Raw genomic sequence first — 19,200 nt, 5'->3', positions numbered from 1 at the left:
TCCTATAGAAAACACGAAATCTTTAAATTAGTAAAATTGTATTATCTTGTTCAGTGAACACACCTCATAGTTTCATACTTTAATGAGGGGCCTGAGTTTCTGAGAACTTGAGTCACACAAGGCCAAATAGTCAGCCATTAAATTGAATTATCATTGCTAACTAGAGTTTGGAACAAAGACACCTGCCTCCAAATATATTACACTGTTTAGGTTCCACTCCTCTCCCTATGAATGACTCTATGGAGAACTACAAGACCTAGAACTGACACCAAAAAAAGATGTCCTTTTCATCATAGGAGACTGGAATGCAAAAGTAAGAAGTCAAGAGATACCTGGAGTAACAGGCAAGTTTGGCCTTGGAGTACAAAATGAAGCAGGATGAAAGCTAACAAACTTTTTCCAAGAGAATGCACTGGTCATAGCAAATGCCCTCTTTCAACAACACAAGGGAAGACTACACATTGACATCACTAGATGGTCAATACTGAAATCAGATTGATTAATATTCTTTGCAGCCAAAGATGAAGAAGCTCTATACAGTCAGAAGAAAACAAGAATTGGAGCTGACTATTGCTCAGACCATGAACTCATTGCAAAATTCGGACTTGAATTGAAGAAAGTAGGGAAAACCACTAGGCCATTCAGGTATGACCTACATCAAATCCCTTATGATTATACAGTGGGAGTGACAAATAGATTCAAGGGATTTAATGTGACAGAGTGTTGGAAGAATTAAGGATGGAGATTCAAACATTGTACAGGAGGTGGTGATCAAAGCCATCCCTGATAAAAAGAATGCACAAACGCAAAATGATTGTCTGAAGAGGTCTTACAATACCTGAGAAGAGAGGTGAAAGGCAAAGGAAATCTATACCCATCTGATAGTTTGCAACTCCATGGTCTTGTAGCCCACCAGGCTCTTCTATCTGTGGTATAGCCCAGACAAGACACTGGAGTGAGTTGCCATTTCCTTCTGTAGGCTATCTTCCCGATTCAGGGATCTAACCTGCATCTCCTGCATTGGTAGGTGGATTCTTTACTGCTGAGCCACCAGAATCCCTAGATGAAGTTGGCTGTAAGGATTGCTACATTTATACACTAGTAAAATATTTGCTATGGAAGAAATCTTGCAGGCGAGTTGTTAATTCTATAGCTGAGGATACTTAAATCTCCCCCAAATCACGATTCAGTCCAAGATTACAGCAGAACTATGACTCGGAAAGAAGTACTATGGTCACTTGTATGACCAAATCATTTGCTTAAATCTTGACTTTGCTTTGGTCTCTTTTAGAGTCACTATTTGCTGACACCTTCTACTGCATAGTTTCTTTCTCTTAAACTCATGTTCTATCTTTACATTTTCTCAGAAAGGCATATGCTTCACTATCGATTATAACATTTTCAGGTGTTTTGACTGCTTCTGTGGTTTTATTTGAACATTAGATTCAGTTAATCATTAAGGTAGTTCTTTGATCTGCCCCAATTGACTTGCCTGAAGTACACACAAAGAGAAGTTGTATTTCTTTCACCCTAGATCATTCTGAACTTTTCCGAACCATCCAATCTATTTTATTTCAAGTGAAATCAATACAATGGAAGTCCAAACTGATAAAGGCAATCCTTCTAGCCCATTCTCTGTAGTAAACAGATATCTTTTCTCCATGCGTACACACATCCTGATACTATTTCGGTATTTCATAAAAGGGAAATCTCATATATGAAGATCAAAAGCCCATTCTTCCTTTGCTCCAACAGGCATAGGTGACATTTTTTAGGGCTTCCCAGGTGGTGTCAGAGGTAAAGAACTTGTCTGCCAATGCAGAAGATGTAAGAGATATGTGTTTGATCCTTGGTCAGGAAAATCCCCTGGAGGAAGGCATGACAACCCACTCCAGTATTCTTGCTGGGAGAATCCCATGGGCAGAGGAACCTGGTGGACTACAGTCCATGAGATTGCAAAGAGTCAGGCAAAACTGAAGTGACTTAACATGCACAAAAATTGTCAACAGAGCTACCACATTTTACCTCTTGGAAATTCCTTCTGTTCTTAGTTATCAACCACTTTTAATAATAATCTCTAATTATGCCCTTTAGGAATGATTCCAGAATGCTGAATGTGTAAATACAGAACAAATTTGAAAAACTAAGACTTTTTTTTCCCCCTTCTGAAGAACAGTATTTAAGTCTTCTTCTTCTTCATTTTCTTTCTTTCTTTTTTTTTTTTCAATGACATGTTTCTTTGCTTTAACATTGTTTTTATCCTTTTCTGCTTCTGAAAGGAGCTCTTGTTTACAAAATATCAAGTACACTGGAAAGTGCCAGTCACTGACACAAGATAGAGAAACCCACAAGTAAAGACAGATGGTAGCAGGTGGCACAATGTGGGAAGTAATTGAAGCAGTGATTGCATACTCAGGAAGCTAAAACTATCCAGCAGATGGCCCACTAACTTTAGCACAATTAGACTATTTAGGCCACCTTGGCGAGTTCTGATTTTAAAGTTCTTCCAGTTAAGATTTCTTGTCCTGGTCTTAATCCACTTTGAGTTTATTTTTGTGTATGGTGTTAGAAGGTGTTCTAGCTTCATTCTTTTATAGATGGTTGACCAGTTTTCCCAACACCACTCCTTAAAGAGATTGTCTTTTCTCCATTGTATATTCTTGCCTCCTTTGTCTAAGATAAGGTGTCCATAGGTGCGTGGATTTATCCCTGGGCTTTCTATCTTGTTCCATTGATCTATACTTCTGTCTTTGTGCCGGTACCTTACTATCTTGATGACTGTAGCTTTGTAGTATAGTCTGAAGTCAGACAGGTTGATCCCTCCAGTTCCATTCTTCTTTCTCAAAATTGTTTTGGCTATTCGAGGTTTTTTGTATTTCCACACAAATTGTGAAATTACTTGTTCTAGTTCTGTGATAAATACCGGTAGCTTGATAGAGACTGCATTGAATCTATAGATTGCTTTGGGTAGTATACACAGTTTCACTATACTGATTCTTCCAATCCATGAACATGGTATATTTCTCCATCCATTTGTGTCATCTTTGATTTATTTCATCAGTGTTTTATAGCTTTCTATATAAAGGTCTTTTGTTCCTTTAGGTAGATATACTCCTAAGTATTTTATTCTTTTTGTTGCAAAGGTGAATAGGATTGCTTCCTTATTTCTCTTTCTGTTTTCTCATTGTTAGTGTATAGGAATGCAAGGGATTTATGTGTATTAATTTTCTGTCCTTCAACTTTACTGTAGTCACTAATTAGCCCTAGTACTTTTCTGGTGGTGTTTTTATAGTTTTCTATGTAGAGGATCATGCCATCTGCAAACAGTGAAAGTTTTGTGTCTTCTTTTCCAGTCTGGATTCCTTTTATTTCTTTTTCTCCTCTGATTGTTGTGGCTAAAATTTCCAAAACTATGTTGAATAGTAGTGGTGAGAGTGGGCACCCTTGTCTTGTTGCTGACTTTAGGGCAAGAGCTTTCATTTTTTCACCATTGAGGATAATGCTGTGGAAAACATAGGCAAAACACTCTCTGACATAAATCACAGCCACATCCTCTATGACCCATCTCCAAGAGTAATGGAAATAAAAGAAAAATAAATAAATGTGACCTAATTAAGCCTAAAAGCTTTTGCACAATGAAGGAAACTTCATTGCAAGGTGAAAAGACAGCCTTCAGGTTGGGAGAAAATAATACCAAATGAAGCAACTGCCAAATAATTAACCTCAAAAATACAAAAGCAGCTCATACAGCTCAATACCAGAAAAACAAATGACAGAATCAAAACACGGGCCAAAGAACGAAATAGACATTTCTCCAAAGAAGACATACAGATGGCTAACAAATGCATGAAAAGATGCTCAATATCACTCATTGTCAGAGAAATGCAAATCAAAACCACAATGAGGAACCATCTCATGCTAGTCAGAATAGCTGCTATCAAGAAGTCTACAAACAATAAATGTTGGAGGGAGTGTGGAGAAAAAGGGAACCCTCTTACACTGTTGGTGGGAATGCAAACTAATACAGCCACTATGGAGAACAGTGTGGAGATTCCTTAAAAAAACTATAAATAGAACTGTCATATGACCCAGCAATCCCACTGCAGGACAAACACACTGAGGAAACCAGAATTGAAAGAGACACGTGCACACCAGTGTTCTTTGCAGCACTGTTTACAATAGCCAGGGCATGGAAGCAACCTAGATGTTCAGCAGCAGACAAATGGATAAGCAAGTCATGGTACATATACACAGTAGAATATTAGGTATTAAAAAGAATGCATTTGAATCAGTTCTAAGAAGGTGGATGAAACTGGAGCCTATTATACAGAGTGAAGTAAGTCAGAAAGAAAAACACCAATACAGTATATTAATACACATATATGTAATTTATAAACATGGTAACAATGACCCTATATGTGAGACAGCAAAAGAGACACAGATATAAAGAACAGACTTTTGGACTCTGTGGGAGAAGGCGAGGGTGGGATGATTTGAAAGAATGTCATTGAAACATGTATATTACCGTATGTGAAATAGTCCGCCAGTCCAAGTTCAATGCATGAAACAGGGCACTCAAAGCTGGTGCACTGGGACAACACTGAGGGGTGGGATGGGGAGGGAAGTGGGAGTGGGGTTAGGATAAAGGACATATGTACACCCATGGCTGATTGATTTTAATGTATGGCAAAAACCGCCACAATATTGTAAAGTAATTAGCCTCCAATTAAAATAAATAAATAAATAAAGAGTTTTTGGCCTGCACCAATCACAGGGTGGCTGGGGGGCACTGGACCAGGCCATTGAAAAATGGACACCATTTTTCAAAATACTGTCACTGACCTGATAGATGTGCTGGGAGACTTCAGGAGCTCTGCAGTTCAGTAACAGTGTGTAATTGGTGTTTCCAGGCTGGATGCATAGCTCACAAAAATGCATAAGCCATTAGTGAACTTCAGGGATTGGTACAACATATCCTGCCTTTCCACATTCCTCTTTGCAATAGTAGAAATATTATTGTTTTGCAACTTGCTGGAAACAGTTTCAGTATTTAAACCATTTCCCTAACCTGAAACTGAAGTTCATTTTCATTGGGAATATCCTTCTGTTAGGTAGTTAGAATAGGAAACAGGAGTCCAGAATGGCGGTGGCTAAAAGACAAGGAAGGGAGAAGCCTGCAAAAGTAGAACAAAGGAAGGTCCCAGGACCAGAGTGAGGACCTCAGGTAGGACAAACAACACTCCTGCTAGCCCAATTTACATAGGGCAGGCCCAGGGGGAGGGAAAAAAAAAAAAAACAAAACATAAAAAGAGGGGCCAAAGGGCTGGGGACCCGCCCCCTCCCCCCCCTCCCCCCCACACCGCATGCTGGAGCACTCTTCTCTTCGTGTCTTTGGGTTGAAATGCCCTCATGCCTCAAGGATGGGTTTTCCTGCTATTTTTTCTAAATAAAATGTAGCTAGAACAAGGAGCTGTAACACTGATTTGTCTAAGAGCTATAACACGGTTTGTTCGAGACCTGAGAGCTATAACTCCGTCTGTCCAAGACCCGAGAGCTGTGACAGGCCGAGGGCTTTAAAGTCTGTCACTCCAAATCTTTGTTGTGACAATACAGAACTGAGTAGCATACACTCACCTGACACTTCCATGTTGCAAAGAAGACCTGGTGCTCCTTAACAGTCTTCTTCAACTATGCAAGTTTTGTATCCAGTTTCTAGTGAGTTTAGGTTATCTAGGTTCTTCTTTCCTTGTAGACTAATTATCTAAGTTTTCAGTTAGTTCTAACTATTTAAAAAAAAATAGCAGTGAAGTTATTGTATGAGCCCAGATTATGAGGACATGTGGCAGTGCAAACACAAGAATTTCAGTAGTTTATTACAAGCTTTTTTTTTTTTTTTTTTCTATTGTTAAAGCTATGGTCACCATGGGCGTGAGAGACCACCTAATGGGTCTGCTTTCCATGCAGTGGCTTGATAATCTTTGGGCTTTGATCTCTTGCCTTTTTTATGTGACATACACTTTCATCTTTGCTATGGCAGAAGAAGAGATGGTTGTAAGGTTCTGCATCAGGATTTAAATTCTTCAGGCCATGATGACTCATGCCACTTTAACTCAAAACCCATTGGTCTAACTGCAAGGGGACTAGGAAATGTAACTCTTTTATATCTGGAAGGTGACAACTGGATATAGATTAGTATAATATATTCTGAGTACATAATAAATAATGATTAAAAATAGCTATGTAGAAATCACAAATCCATACATGGTAACATTTTCTTCTAGCCTTACATTGCCCAACAAGTAATAGATGCCAACAATTTATGACATACGTTCAGCTGGAATGTAATATTTTCATTTAAATGGGAGACTGTCATTATGGATTTCTAAAGAAATGATTGTGAATATTAGGGAATATAGTAACCAATTAATAAGTATACAAATGCAAGTGCTGAAAAGTGTAGAATAGTTGCAGTTGGTATTCCTGATTTGAATGGCAAATAATTTATTTTACATCAGAACTCTAAATACATTTGATATGTTATAAACTTCATTTTCTAAATCTTAGAAGTTTATATGGCCAAACTCTTAGATGATCATTGTTAGCATATCTTCATTAAGTCTGAAAAATGCAGTCAATTTAAAATTAAATGTTAGTTTTGTTATTCAATACTCTTTTTCAAGCTAAGAAGAAAAGCTTGTAAATTTTGCCACCACAGAGAATCATTTTGTGCAGAATTGGTGAGAGCTAAAAATATATGCTTTTAATATAGCTCTTATTTGGGACTTATCTCTTGCATAGTGTGGCTGTATTGTACTTATGATGGCTACATTAATATTACCTTGGGAAAATAAGACCGTAAGTCAAAATTGTCCCTGATTTTCTCTCTAGAGAACCTAATTTAATCAATTTAGATGAGAAACTGAAAGCAATAATAGTGGAGACTTAAATAATACAGAAACTTTCAGATGATTATACAAAAACCTAAGTCTGTGGCTGTTAATTTTTTAGAAAACATTTAAGTGCAAATAAAAGTCAAATATAAAAGTTTATTTTTCCTTCAGGTGTTAGTCTACTACTCTAATATAAATTTGAGAATGCCATTAAATTAATAGCATAAATCAATACAAATGGTGTTTTTAATAAAATAAAAATAATTCAATGGTTAAAAAAATCTAAAAACTTCTTGTAAGGGTTTAATGTCATTTTATTGGGGTGTATTGTTTAGCATCTGTGAAAACATTATTCTGGATTTAGTTTAGTTGACTAGAATACTTTTGCAATAAAAATGTCGGGTATACCTACTACACACCATTTTTTATTATTAATTTTTTTTTTTTTACTTTCTTTTTTTTTCAGTTTTATTTATTTATTTATTTTTACATGTGTATATTTTTTATTTTATTATTATTATTATTATTTTTATTAGTTGGAGGCTAATTACTTTATTATTAATTTTTTTAAAGAAAAATTTTATTTCCTAAACCATTTATAGTATTTTTTTTCTGATACATCACTTAATGTGAGAAAATTTTCTCTATAAAGAACACAAGCTTGGATTGCAATCATCAGGAAGGTGAATTTTGCTTTTAGTCTATTTTTGTTTTCAAGTTTACTGTAAGATTAAAAGCTATGTGATTAAATCATGATCATTTTCTCTAACATCCACATGATAATATCTGCTTATACACTTGTGGCAATGCTCTACAGGTATTCTCTCCCCTTGAAGCCAATGTTGTGGCTGGACCAGCCCTTGTGTTTCTTATTATGATTCTAAGACAAATCTCAATCGTAACCACCAAGTACCTGGAAAATTAAGATTACCCATATCTTGGAGGGACCGTGGCATTCCCAAGTGCCACACAGAGCGGCTGCTGTGGAGAGGGCTTCCCTGGCAGCTCAGTGGTAAAACATCTGCTGGCCAAAGTAGGAGAGGTGGGTTAGATCCCTGGAGTAGGAAGATCCCCTGGAGAAAGAAATGGCAAGCCTCTCCAGGATTCTTGCCTGGGAAATCCCATAGGGAGAGAAGCCTGATAGGTTACAACTCATGGGGTCACAAAAGAGTCTGGCATGAATTAGCCACTAAACAACAATACAAATCTATACATCATTTTCGAGTATGGTGGTACATTATTTTTCATTTTTAAGCCTGTTTGTATTTCATCCTATCTCATTCCAGCAAAATTATAACACGTAGCATATAGTATATACTTCATAAACACTAATTTGTCTCCTCTCAATGTTTTCTAGATATTGTTCAAAGATAAATTCAATGCAACAGTCAAATAAAATTCCAATGGTATTTTATGGACAAGCAGTAAAAAGTGATTCTGAAATTGAATGTGAGAACAAAATGTTATACATCAGTTCAGTTCAGTTCAATTGTTCAGTCATGTCCGACTCTGTGACCCCATGAAGAGCAGCACGACAGGCCTCCCTGTCCATCACCACCTCCCAGAGTCCATCCAAACCCATGTCCATTGAATTGATGATGCCAGCCAACCATCTCATCCTCTGTCGTCCCCTTCTCCTCCTGTCCTCAATCTTTCCCTGCATCAGGGTCTTTTCAAATGCGTCAGCTCTTTGCATCAGGTGGCCAAAGTATTGGAGCTTCAGCTTCAACATCAGTCCTTCCAATGAACACTCAAGACTGATTGCCTTTAGGATGGACTGGTTGGATCTCATTGCAGTCGAAGGGACTTTCAAGAGTCTTTTCCAACACCACAGTTCAAAAACATCAATTCTTCGGTGCTCAGCTTTCTTTATAGTCCAACTTTCATATCCATACATGACTACTGGAAAAACCATAATGTTATACATACTTGAAACAATTTTAATAATAGTATTTATATCACAAATCACTGAGAAAAGCATTTACTTACTAGATGATGTTGAGGAAACTTTAAGCAGGATACAAATCACACTATATATGATAATAAACTAGATGGATTAAAGCCTAGCTGTGAAAGATAAAGCTATGAACTTAATGAAGAAAATCTAGGACAATATTCTTGTGAATTTGGGTATTACACCTTAAACAAGACACAAAAAAAGTACAAATAATAGCAGTGAATGTGACTATTTTTATTAAAATAAAGACATTAGCTTCAACAAAGTCTCTCACAAAGATATTAAACAGTTCAGTCAACAATGGTATTTGTAACAACTGAAGTTGCCTAAAATGTAATATCTAGAATTTATAAATAGATACAAAAGATCAAACAGGAAAAGGGAAGTCTAGGTTTGAAAAATTCATACAAAGAGACTCAGAAAATACAAGATAATGAAGTGATTTTCAATCTCGGTAGCCATCAGAGAAATACAAACTGGTACCACTTATATCTTGTAGAACAGCAAATGTAGAAAATTAAAGTAGTGTCAGATGCTAACCAGGGTATATGGTCACAGGAAGAATGTTAAATAGTTCTAGACACTTTAAAAATCAATCTATAGTACTTAAGAGATATAAATATGTGTATAACATAATTCAGCAGTTATACGTCAAGTTATATATCAGAGGCACTTTCTGGTTCAAAAGACAGCATGTGCAAAATTGTGCCTTCTGGTATTTATTCCAATGATAAGAAATTGGAAGCACCAATAAGAGACTGGATAATGAAAATATGCTTCAATATTGAGAAAATTTGAGCTAGGTTGACATATAGCAATACAGACATATTTTGAAACTTTTGGGTGGATTTAAAAAAGAAAGCAGATTTATAACACAAGATACCACTTGTATGATCATGTAAACAAGCTAGTCATATATAGATAAGATAAAATGATAATTTCAAATGTATTTAAAAATAAGTTATTTCACTTGTTTTTATAAGGAAATACATCAATACATTAAATTAGTACTTAGACAGAACAATTAAAAGGGGAGGAGAAAAGTGTCACTAGATTAAAATAAAGATTTGGAAGAAATGGTAATGATAAAGACATGAAGTAACAATATGATAAATCCAACTCTAAGCGTCTATAATAAATATAAGTTAAGAAAAAGATTCCACAGAAGATAGAAAAAGAAAAGCTAAATATCTTTAAGCCACTTAAGCTTTCTCACTTTTTGTTTCCTCAATTAATGACAGCTAAAACATAAACTCCTCCATTGAGCCATGAAGATTGTCTATTCTGAGTCAATCTACAATGTCTCACACTTTGTATTAACCATGATTTTGTTCCTGCTATAATTGACAAACAAAACTAAAATAAATAGGGGTAAGCATGTTATTATTTTAGGCAAAAAACTAATGTCAAGTAATCTCATCCTTCTAAGACTTATGTATCACACATTTGAGAAGAATCTGACTTAGCTTGTATGTCAGCTCTGTCCCTATATCAGTCTGTCTGTTGGAAGAATAAAGCATGGCCTTGTGTAATGATTTCAACCTTGCACTTGGGAAGTGCATTGAGAGTTACCAGAGCTATTTTTTTACCAAAAGTAAAGAGGTTAAGAAGAAAGATTTTCTTGGTCAAAAAATAAATATCTCATAAAGAGCTGTTATAAGCAACATTAGGCATATATAATTTAAATGTTGAAGGGATGTGGGCAGGGCATGAATAGTATTTGCCACAAATATCTCTTTGAAAGACCTGCTAGTACTGTACATTTAACATCTATGCTTATTTACCCCACTTATTTGACTTCTATTCAGAGTACATCATGTAAAATGTTGGGCTGGATGAGGCACAAGCTGGAATCAAGATTGCTGGGAGAAATATCAATAACCTCAGATATGGAGATGACACCATATATATGGCAGAAAGTGAAGAGGAACTAAAGAGCCTCTTGATGAAGGTGAAAAAAGAGAGCAAATGTGATGGCTTAAAGTTAAACATTCAAAAAACAAAGATCATGGGATCTGGTCCCATCACTTCATGGCAAATAGATGGGAAAACAATGGAAACAGTGAGAGACTTTATTTTTGGGGGCTCCAAAATCACTGCAGATTGTGACTGCAGCAATGAAATTAAAAGACACTTGCTCCTTGGAAGAAAAGCCCAGGCAAACCTAGACAGTCATTAAAAAACAGAGACATTACTTTGCCAAAAAATGTCCATCTAGTCAAAGCTATCGTTTTTCCAATAGTCATGTATGGATGTGAGAGTTGGACCATAAAGAAGGCTGGATGCTGAGGAATTGATTCTTTTGAACTGTGTTGTTGGAGAAGATTCTTGAGATTCCTTTGGACTGCAGGGGATCAAACCAGTCAATCCTAAAAGAAATCAATCCTGAATATTCATTTTCAGGGACTGATGCTGAGACTAATGCTCCAATACTTTGGCCACCTGATACGAAGAGCAGAGCTGAGTCACTGGTAAAGACTCTGATGTTGGGAAAGATTGAAGGCCCAAGAGGAAGCAGACGGCAGAGGATGAAATGATTAGACGGCATCACTGACTCAATAGAAATGAGTTTGAGCAAGCTCCAGGAGATGGCGGAGTACCCAGTATAGAGGTAATTGCCAGGGGGATATTGGCAGGGTACCAAAAGTCTCTGTTTATGCATTCAAAATGTTTATCCTGCTTGTCTTTATCTCCTAAATGATCCTATTCACTGGTAAGCTGTAAATTTGAAGTAAAATATCACTATCCCATCTACTCCTAATCTCTCTCTTCATGATATCTTCAAACTAATTATTTCCTCACTAGATTTAATTACCTTTTTTAAAAGCAGTGGCTATTTATTTACTTATTGACTACACTGGGTCTTCGGTGTTTATTCTCTAGTTACACTGTGTGGGCTTCTCATTTTGGTGGCTTCTCTTGCTGCAGCGTATGTGGTCTAGGATACACAGACTCAGTAGTTGCAGCACATGGGCTTTGTTGCCCTGAAGCATGTGGAATCTTCCCAGATCAGGGAAGAATCTGTGTCCTCTGCATTGGCAGGCAAATTCTTAACTACTGGACTGCCAGAGAGGTCCCTAAAATCAGTTTGATTTTCTTTCTCTAATGTCATTTAATATACTAAATATGGTTATAGAGGGCTTTCCTGGTGACTCAGACGGTAGAATCCACTTGCAATGTAGATCTGGGTGATAATTTTCAACTATATCATAATAATTACCATATTCTTTCATTTATTGTAAATAAACTGTAAGCTTTTTGAACACAATCTTTGTATCTCACAGGTCTAAAAGAGTACTCGGTACAAGGCATAATCATTAAGTAAATATTTGTTGAATTATGTTGAATTGAATAATCCCATCTTTTCAGTCCAAGTAACAATGAAAATATTAAGTTCAGAAAAAGTGAAATTATATGTTGAATAGATTTGTATTAATAATACTGAGCTATATTTTTCTTAGCTTCTTAGATTTTGATTCTCTTTTAGATTCTTATATCCATAAAAAACAAATCCAAATATTGTTTATTTGCAAGTTTTATCACTGTTCAATAAAAGTTGATTTAAGAAATATTAAAGTGGTTGGAAGGTTTCAAGTACTATCGATTGGTTTTGCAGTTGGAAAAAAAAATGATACAGATTGCTTACTGACACAACAACAACAAAAAAACTTTCAGACTAGAGGATAGAATCAAGCCCAGTTCTATTTTGAAGTTATTACTGATTGCTACTTTCATGACCTCTAAATTCAGTACTAATAGTACACTTAATTTATATAGGCTCAAAATCATTTTTCAAAGAATATTTGGAAATTGGACCTTACATTTTTAATTGCCTACTCCTCTTATATTCAGCAGTCTTACACCAACCCCACATCAACTTCCTTTCAGTGTATCAGGGGTATTTCCTTCAGATGCACAGTGTATAGAATAATTTTATTATCTTCTGTGGAAACCAATCCCCAAGCAAGCATTAACTGTAAAACCATAGCAGTCCATCCCAGTCCAAGCCCTCCCAGTCCATCCATGCTGCTGCAAATGATAAAATTGCATTCTCTTTTTGTGACTGAATATATATATATTCAGTCATATATATATTATTATTATATTATATATATAATATATACTATTCAGTCATATATATATTCAGTCATGAATATTGAGAAACTAAAGAAGGAAATCCTGGATTCTTCAGCCCCAGGAAAGGCGTGCCTCTCCTCTTAATTCCTGAATTAATAAGGACCAGAGGATTCCTGACAGATCCAAAACAGTACACAGGAAGCCTCCTGTTAAATGCTTCCTGACACATTGTATATTTGCAACTGCAAATAATTCTGCTATAAATATTGTGGTGCCTGTATCTGTTTGAATTAGGTGTTTTCATTTTTTAAGATATATGGCCAAGAGTAGAATTGCTGGGTTATATGACAGTTTTTACCATCTGAGCCTTAACATCTACACATGCATGGCAGTTCTATTTTTAGCTTTTGTAGAGCCTCCCATACTCTTTTCCACAATGGCCACACCAATTTACATTACCAAAGAGAATATATATATATATATATTCATGAACCCACAGCATGCCAGGCCACCCTGTCCATCGCCAACTCCCGGAGTTTACTCAAACTCATGTCCATTGAGTCCGTGATGCCATCCAACCATCTCATTCTCTGTCGTTCCCTTCTCCTCCTGCCTTCAATCTTTCTCAGGATCAGGGTCTTTTCAAATGAGTCAGTTCTTCCCATCAGGTGGCCAAAGTATTAGAATTTCAGCTCCATCAGTCCTTCCAATGAATATTCAGGACTAATTTCCTTTAGGATGGACTAGTTGGATCTCCTTGCAGTCGAAGGGACTCTCAAGAGTCTTCTCCAACTCCACAGTTCAAAAGCATCAATTCTTCGGTGCTCAGCTTTCTTTATAGTCCAACTCTCATATCCATACATGACTACTAGAGAAATCATAGCTTTGAGTAGCTGGACTTTTTTGGCAAAGTAATGTCTCTGCTTTTTAATTATGCAAAAATTCATAAATAGTCTAAAGTACATATGTATTATATGTACATATATATATATACATATTATATATATGTAAATATATATATGTAAACAAAAGGTATTCTACTATGCTTGATAAAGACATGAGAAAGAACAAACAAACAAACAAAAAAGATGGAGAAATTGGAAAATATAAACTAAATGAAGTGGAAGCACTGAATATGAAATAGAAAATGTGAAACAAACTAGATAAAAGTAAAAGATACTCATACAGTCCAGCTGTTTTTTGTTTTTTTTTTTTTAACATGGCCTCTTATTGGAAACATATTTGGATCTCTGGGGGGAAGAAAAAAAGCAATAGCTGGGCATTTGTATTTTTCAAAAATGCCAAGATTATTCTGATATGCATCTGGAGTTTTAAAACTAATTAGAGGTTTTTCTATTAAATTGTAGTTTTGATGATGTAGAATTCTACTATTTTTCTGTTTGACCAATCATGACACAATGGTATTAAATGAGTAATAGTCACATAGTCACAATAGTAAAAGATGTTTATCAGTTTTTAAAACTAATAACCAAACCAAAAATAAAGGATAATTACAGTTGCAATTCATAATGAGAACATGATTAACCTAGCAATATAAAATAACTACTTAAAGAGAGGTGTGGTAAGTGGAAGTGCATACACGCACATGTTTGCATCTATTCAACCAGTCTATGTCTTTTGGATGGTGCATTTAATCCATTTACATTTAAGGTAATTATTGATATATATATATATGATCCTACTACCATTTTCTTAAGTTTTTTTGGTTTTATTTTCTGTAGGTGGGGCTTTTCATTCTCTCATTTTCTGCCTAGAGAAGTTCCTTTAGCATTTGTTGTAAAGCTGGTTTGGTGTTGCTGAATTATCTTAACTTTTGCTTGTGTGGAAGGCTTTTGATTTCTCCATCAAATCTGAAGGAGAGTCTTGCTGGGTAGAGTATTCTTGGTTGTAGGTTCTTCTTTTTCATAACTTTAATATATCATTCCATTCCTTTCTGGCTTGTTGAGTTTCTGATGAGAGATCAGGTGATAGCCTGATGGGAGTTCCCATATGTTATTTGTTGTGTTTCCCTGGTTGCTTTTAATATTTGGTCTCTGTCTTTAATTTTTCTCAGCTTGATTATTATGTGTCTTGATGTGTTCCTCCTTGGGTTTATCCTGCCTCAGACTCTCTGCACTTCCTGACTTGGCTAATTATTTCCTTTCCCATGTTAGGGAAGTTTTCAGTTATTACCTCTTCAAATATTTCATAGATCCTTTATTTCTTCTCCTTTCAGGACCCTTATAATGTGAATGTTGGTGCATTTAATGTTGACCCAGAGGTCTCCTAGACTGTCTTAATTTCTTTTCATTCTTTTCTCTATATTCTGTTCTGTGACAGTGATTTCCACTATTCTGTACTTCAGGTCATTTATCCATACTTCTGTCTCAATTATTCTGCTATGGATTCCCTCTAGTGTATTATTCATCTTTGTTTGCTTGTTCTTTAGTTCTTGTGGGTCTTTGGTAAACATTTCTTGCATCTTCTCACTTTGCCTCCATTCTTTTTCTGAGATCTTGAGTCATATTCACTATCATTATTCTGAATTCTTTTTCTGAAAGGTTGCCTATCTCCACTTCATTTAGCTGTTTTTCTGGGGTTTTATCCCTTCATCTGGGATGTAACTTCCTGCTTTATCATGCTGATTAAATTTCTGTAATGTGGTTTTGTTTTAGTCGCTGTGAGATTGTGGTTCTTCTTGCTTCTTCTGTCTGCCCTCTAGTAGAGGAGACTAAGAGACTTGTGTAAACTTCCTGATGGGAAGTACTGGTGATGGGAAAAACTAGGTTTTGCTCTGATGGACAGGGCCTTGCTTCATTCCAATTATCTGGTGATGGCTGGGGGTGGGCTCCCTCCTTGGTAGTTTTTGGGCCTGAGCCACCCAGCCCTCAGTTCCATGGGCTCTATGGTAAGGTTAATGGTGACCTCCAAGTGTATTTATGCCAAAGGGACTGCTCTCAGGCAGCTGCTGCCAGTATCCCCATTGCTGTGGTGAGCCCCTGCTGACCCATGCCTCCACAGGAGATTCTCCAACACTAGGAGGTGGTTTTGGTTCAGTTTCCTATGGAGTCACTGCTCCTTTGTTCCTTTTCTCTGAGTCTTGGTGCACACAAGGTTTTGTTTGTGTGCAGGCTCTCCAAGCCTGGAATCTCTGCTTCCCACAGACCTGTGGATGTCTTGTAATCAAAGCCCACTGGGCTTCAAGATCAGAGTCTCTGGGAATTCCCAGCCCCTTTCTTGGGTACCTAGGCTGGGAAGCCTGACTTGGAATTCTGAACCTTCACAAGCAGTGGGAGAACTTCCCTTGGCATTACTGTTCTCCAGTTTGTGTATCACCTACGGGCAGGTATGGGACTTGATTTTATCATGATTATGTCCCTCCTACCATCTCACTGTGGCTTCTTCTTTGCCTTTGAACTTGGGGTATCTTTTTCGGTAGGCTCTAGCATCCTTTTGTAGATGGTTGTTCAACAGCTAGCTGTGATTTTGGTGCTCTCACAGGAGGAGATGAGCATATGCCCTTCTACTCTGCCATCTTCAAAGGAACAGTCAGATGATCTTAAAATCCCATCTGTCTCTATCGTCCTATGGCTTCCCAAAGCTTCAAAACTTCATTAAAGTCATCTACTGTTATTCCAGTTAAAACTGAGGAATCTATTCAGAGAAACCATTTGTGTCATGTAAACCAAAGTTACCATATTCTTCCATGATTTAAGCTAGTGTTTGATTTTAGACATAACATCACTGTCAAAATGTGGCATCAGCTTATAGCACATGGTATTTATTGACAGAGTAGGAACTCCAAACATCTAGTGATAGAAATATGAATCAGACAGTTTTTGCCATCAAGAGCTAACAGTCTTGTGATCACGATAATGGGAAAGGTACGCATGCATGCGTGACAGTGCTGTTACCAAGCAGAAGAAAAGTGATATTAGCAAGCAAAGGCTGAATATCTAATTCTTTCTGAGTACCCAGGTCTGACATTCAAAGGAGAATGAATAGTACCACTGGGCTGTGAGAAATGAAAACAAGTTCCCTAGTAATGAAAGTGGGTGGATTTCCAGACAAGAATGGTTGAGTTAGGATGTATAATAGTGGCTGCCCTTTGTTGAATATCTATTACATGCCAGAACTTCCCACAAATTATTTTTAATCTTATTAAGATCTTGATTATTTCCATTTTATTAACCAGTATGATGAGTTTTAGAATCATGCAGTCAAAATCTTACAGCTAAAAATGGCTTTCAATAGATTTGAACTTAGGTATCTGACTGACTCCAAGCTTACTTTATTCTTTTTCAGTATGCCACACTGCCTCTGTCTCTACACAAGTGTCAAGTTTCATTCCAGCTAAAGACTCTAACCTTTCAAATTTCCAACGTGCAGAAACATCAGGAAAGTGACAATGCATAGGCATGGATCACTGCTATCATTTTTTAATACTACACTCTTTCAATAACACAACACTTCATTGATGCCACGTTTGTGGAGCCTGGAGCCTTCAGCTTTGTGCTGTTAACCGCATTTTCAATAGACACAGAATAGGTTATAAAAAGACCCTTTTTATTAAATGTTTTATTTGTATATGCATAAGTGTATCTCTGTCTGTAGTTAATTTTGGATTCATGTAGCATTCAGAGTGAGGGGCATTAAAGCTACTGTATCTGCCATGAAGTTACCTATTAAAATGAAATTTCATAATACTCAGCTATCTAATGAATAAATGCATGAGATGTATATATAACTGGCTTCAGCTGCCATCCTAGTTAAGTTTATCACGTCCTAGTTGGGTAGAATTTATGGTATTTTGGTAAACAGCATGCCTTCTGGTTTAGAAATATATAAATTTTAATCCCATTCCTGGTATTTAAAAACCATATAGCTTCAGAAAACTTAATTAGCCTCCAAGGTCTGGTCTATAAATGGGAATTTTATTTATTTAATTGGGCTACTGAATGAATTAAAACATCCAATGAACATAGCATATGATAAAGTATCAAATTTTCAAATTTTGACTATAAAAACATTTACTAATAATTATGTGGATGCATGCAATGTTTAAAATTAAACTTCTCCATTAATATCTGGGTAATGTTTGTTAACAAAAGTCCAATTACTCAACTACATATATACTAAATTATTAACACTGTATTAAAATTCAAAACATTATATATATTATAAAATAGTACTTTCACTTCTTTGTGGAACTTTAAATGTAAAGAAATAAAATTCCTATGTCAAACACCACACAAAGAAACTAGAGAACAAAGAAAAATAGATTAAAAAAAAATCTCATCATAAGCTCCAGAAAAGTTTGAGGTTTTTTACCTTATCTATTAGCTAATATCCTCCAATTCAGACTTAAACTGAAGAAAGTAGGGAAAACCACTAGACCATTCAGGTATGACCTAAATCAAATCCCTTATGACTATACAGTGGAAGTGAGAAATAGATTTAAGGGACTAGATATGATAGACAGAGAGACTGATGAACTATGGACGGAGGTTCGTGACATTGTACAGCAGACAGGGATCAAGACCATCCCCATGGAAAAGAAATGCAAAAAGGCAAAATGGTTTTCTGAGGAGGCCTTACAAATAGCTGTGAAATGAAGAGAAGCAAAAAGCAAAGGAGAAAATGAAAGATATTCCCATTTGAATGCAGAGTTCCAAAGAATAGCTAGGAGAGATAAGAAAGCCTTCCACAGCGATCAATGCAAAGAAATAGAGGAAAACAACAGAATGGCAAAGACTAGAGATTTCTTCAAGAAAATTAGAGATACCAAGGGAACATTTCATGCAAAGTTGGGCACAATTAAAGGTTAGAAATGGTATGGACCTAACAGAAGCAGAAGATATTAAGAAGAGGTGGCAAGAATACACAGAAGAACTATACAAAAAAGATCTCCATGACCCAGATAATCACGATGGTGTGATCACTCACCTAGAGCCAGACATCCTGGAATGTGAAGTCAAGTGGGCCTTAGAAAGCATCACTACGAACAAAGCTAGCGGAGGTGATGGAATTCCAGTTGAGCTATTTCAAATCCTGAAAGATGATGCTGTGAAAGTGCTGCACTCAATATGCCAGGAAATTTGGAAAACTCGGCAGTGGCCACAGGACTGGAAAAGGACAGTTTTCATCCCAATCCCTAAGAAAGGAAAGGCAATCCCAAAGAATGCTCAAACTACCACACAATAGCACTCATCTCACACACTAATCAAGTAATGCTATAAATTCTCCAAGCCAAGCTTCAGCAATACGTGAACCATG

General features: G+C 36.4%; 1 long non-coding RNA gene across 1 annotated transcript; it reads left to right on the top strand.

The window, feature by feature from the left end:
* Nucleotides 1–229: 229 nt before the first annotated feature.
* On the top strand, nucleotides 230–18,524 carry LOC122449897. The gene is made up of 3 exons (XR_006272038.1): nucleotides 230–337; nucleotides 6,145–6,149; nucleotides 18,483–18,524. It is a non-coding gene; the product is annotated as an uncharacterized LOC122449897 (long non-coding RNA).
* The last annotated feature ends 676 nt before the right edge of the window (nucleotides 18,525–19,200 follow it).

The sequence above is a fragment of the Cervus canadensis genome, chromosome 11, assembly GCF_019320065.1.
Source record: "Cervus canadensis isolate Bull #8, Minnesota chromosome 11, ASM1932006v1, whole genome shotgun sequence".
In the NCBI taxonomy this organism is placed as follows: domain Eukaryota; kingdom Metazoa; phylum Chordata; class Mammalia; order Artiodactyla; family Cervidae; genus Cervus; species Cervus canadensis.
Note: the sequence above shows the minus strand (reverse complement) of the source record. Positions and strands in the feature narration are given on the sequence as shown.